The sequence below is a fragment of the Cannabis sativa genome, chromosome 1 (genome assembly GCF_029168945.1).
Source record: "Cannabis sativa cultivar Pink pepper isolate KNU-18-1 chromosome 1, ASM2916894v1, whole genome shotgun sequence".
In the NCBI taxonomy this organism is placed as follows: domain Eukaryota; kingdom Viridiplantae; phylum Streptophyta; class Magnoliopsida; order Rosales; family Cannabaceae; genus Cannabis; species Cannabis sativa.
The window spans coordinates 67,544,406-67,548,419 of NC_083601.1; positions in this window are offsets into that span (position 1 = coordinate 67,544,406).

Consider the following 4,014-nt stretch of genomic DNA (forward strand, 5'->3'; position numbering starts at 1 on the left):
CTCAGAATATAGATCCATGGTCCCCATTCTAGTTGAGATTATACTGTTTGTAGGACTCTATAATTGATTTATGATTAATCAATTATAATTCTAAAAGTTAGACTATGTCTAATTTGTGAATTCTCACAGTTTAGGGATGAAATCGTAAATAAGAGGGTTTCTAGGTTTAATTATTAATCATGAGACTTTGCATGTCTGAATTAATAATTAATTTTAAATGGCAATATTATTTAATAATCTATTTTAGTTATTAAATAATTGGTTTTGGCATTTAAATGATTAGAATTGGAAAAATGGCATTTTTGGAGAAATAGAAATAAAATTGAGGAAACTGCAAAATCAATGTGAGGCCCATTCACACCATGGCCGGCCACATCATTGCCTTTTCCCAATTATTATTTTTCAATTTAATTTTTCATTTAATTTCTAATCAAAGCCTAGCCTAAATAGGAAAGTGGTGAATCACACTAAATAAGGCAGTTATTCTATTACACAGTAAAAGAGGAAACTGTTTATTTGGAAAGTTGTGGTCTTCTCTTTTCCTATTTATAGCAGCCCCTCTCTTCTCTTTGTATGCATGTGTTGCTTGAGAAACTTTACTCTGCAAAGTGTATCACACGAAAATAAGAGAGAAAACAAAGAGAGATTTCGAAATTCCCTAGTGAGAGAGAAGTGCCCACTCACATCATTCAATATCTCATCATAGTTTGGAAGACTGTGAAGGATCACATCCAACTGAAGAACTTTCGGGCTCAGATCTTGATTATACTCTGCTACAGACAGGAATCAAGGGTTAGAGATCTGAGTGGAAGGAGACATTAATTCCGCTGCAATCACTGTAAGTTATTCTTTACTTTTATGTGTTTAGTTCATCGTTTTAGAAGTTCAATATTAGGTTGTTAAATCAACATACTTGCAATAGATCCAAGATCCTGGATAAATATAATACCAACAACTGGCACCAGAGCCATGGTAATTGATTTGCTTGCAAGAAATTTGGACTTAAAACGATTTGCTTGTGATTTGGATGGTTTCATGTTGTGTCATATTGATGTTTGATTGATGTTTGTGAATTCTGGGAAAAATAATTGATTGTCTGTATCTGGAATTATTTTTATTGGTTAGTTTGGAAAATTCTAAGCAATTTACTTTTTTACAGAACTCGATTTCGATTTAATTTGAATTAGTTATGAATTTTTGAAAAAAATCTGGGTGGTGATCACCCTACCCACGCGCGCGGAAGGGCTGCTGGCAGCCTCCCTGCGCCGAGGAACCTCGGCTGATCTCCTCCCCTGCGCGCGCGGATGGTATGCAACGCATACCATCCGTACAGTGTGCTATTTTCTTTGTTTTCTTCGATTTTTCATGCTATTTCATGGAATTAAATTCCAATTTTTTGTATAGTTTTGTATGTTGATTTTTGATTTTTCAAATTTCAAATCTAATTATCAGAAATAAATTAATTTTATTTTTTAAAATTAATTTTAGATATTAGTGCAATTTGATTTTGAAAATAAGAAAAAATCAAGTTTTGCTTACCTTTTTCTTATTTCCTTTAAAATTTGATTATTTTTATTTTTTTAAGGTCAGATAATAATTTTTTTTGGTAACTTGACCTTAATTAAAATAAGATCATAATAATCATGGTAATTTTAAAAGAGGAAATAAGGTATTTTTGTTAACTTTTTAAATTTTGTTATTTTTCAATTAAATTAAGTTGTAAAATAAGAAAAGGGTATGTATTTACCATTTTCTATTTTATTATTTAATTTATTAAATAACATGAAATTGAAAAGGAAAGTTAGAAATTTATTTTGAAATGACATTTAGGTTACCCAAAACCTAATTTTTCAAAATGGTAGGTTTAATTTTAATATTATTTTTCGAAATATAGTTTTAAAATTAAATAAATTCTACATCCAACTATCCAGATCTAACCTTGTTGCAGGAGTATATGTTTTAGATTGTTTGTAAGTTTTTCTAAAACCTATTAGTACTTGATCTAAATTGCCAGGGTTAACTTGTTGACAGATCAAATGATCTGATTTTAACCCATGGTTCAATTGATGATAGATCAAGTTGATAATTTGTAACAGGTAATTTTTACAAACTTCTTTCATCTGTGTATGACCTAGTAACATGATAGGATCCATCCAAATCTGTGTGCCTGTGTGAGCCTATATGTTTAATTTCTATTATAGATACATATAGGTTGTTGTTGCTAAATAAAATGTCATAACCTGATAGATTTTATTTAGGCTCATTTAGTTAATGGGCCTATTCAATTAATAACAGTTGTTCATTTTAAGGTTAAATTCCTCTCTTTTGGGCCTTGTGTGAGAGTTGGGAGCCTTAGAAGTGGGTGCGACATACTGGACCCAGCTCCCCCTCACATGAACAACCCCAATTGTGAAGGCCCATTTGCCTGATTTGGATAACTGTGCTAGGTTAATTATATTAGTTTGACCTAATAAAAATTGAATAGCAACATAATTAATTTCTTCGAAATTAATTTAAGAAAAAAACATAGTTTAATGAATTTCATTTCTGGATAAACTATTTGTATTTTTCTTGTATTTAATTAAATAAAGAATTTTAACTAACTAGATTCTTTCTGAAACTTATTTTTATTATTTCATTAAATATTCTTATTTAAGTTATGAATTAGTAATTACTAATTTTTCATAATAACTTAAATTTGAATATATTGTGATAATAATGTTAAGCTGAGGAATTCTAGGAATTAGTTATTGAAGATTCTTAGAAGATATTATTTTAAGTTGGTTTTTAACTTAAAAAGGGAATATCTTTAAATTAGGTAGTTACCACCTAATTTTGATATTTAATTAAATGATGTTTGGAAAATTTTAAGTTTGTAAATTATAGATTCCTTCTATAATAACTTAAATTAGATATTTTTCAGATCTTGAAAAGATACTTAGTAGAATTGAGATATTTTCTAGATAGTTATTTCCATACTAATTATTATTTCTAATCTTGGAAAATATCATTGATTGTGAAATTAATTGGTTAATAATTAATTTTGGTACAATTCAATTAAGGATATTTTTCCTTGTATTAAATTGGAAATTAATAATTAAGCCTTCTCTATACTTAATTATTTATTTCCTGAATTTAATACATTTAATTAAATTGAAAATTAAATGTCTAAGCTGATTTTCATAATGATACTTGGATATTGATATTTTCATGATATTTAATTAAATAAGAAAATTATTTTAAGTTGGGTATTTCCATAACAACTTAAATTTGAATAATTTTCATAATATATTTTATTTATTTTATTAATCATTTTTCAAAATAGCATTTAATTATGCAAGATGATTTTGAATTTATCTTGAAAGATAGATTGAAGTTGTAAATTAATTATTTTAATTAATTTTGAATCAACTTAAATCAATGATCTTTTCATTTAATGATTAATTTAAAATAAAGGAACTGAAATATATTATTAGAAATTGGATTAATTAGTCAAGAAAATCTAGATAGATAATATTTTTGCTTGAGGTATTTTTTCTAAGTAAAGTTTGATTTATTTTAAATGTATTTCAAAAATTGTGTATTTTTGGAAATACAATATATATATTTATAGAAAATTTTAATTTGAGTTGCAAATTAATTTAAATTAATACAACTTAAATTAAGTAATTTTCTTAATATTTGTTGAAAAATTAACACTAAGATGGAAATAATTCATTTTATTTTCTTAACCATCTAAGTTTAATTTTACAAATATTAAATTAAATTTTATTTAGATTCCATTCTAAATTTAAAATTTAATAAATATATATATAGATTTAAAATAAATAAATAATAGAAGAAAATACAATTTAAATAATGAGCTTTATTATTTTGAGATATTCGATCTCCATTGTTGGTTTTACATAGCTATTGTTTTAGTGAGTAATCCTCCCTAATGGAGGAACGTTCATTAGCAAGTTAGCGCCGTTTAATCTCGAAAGATAAGTATGTTTGTAAGTGTTTTATATTAGT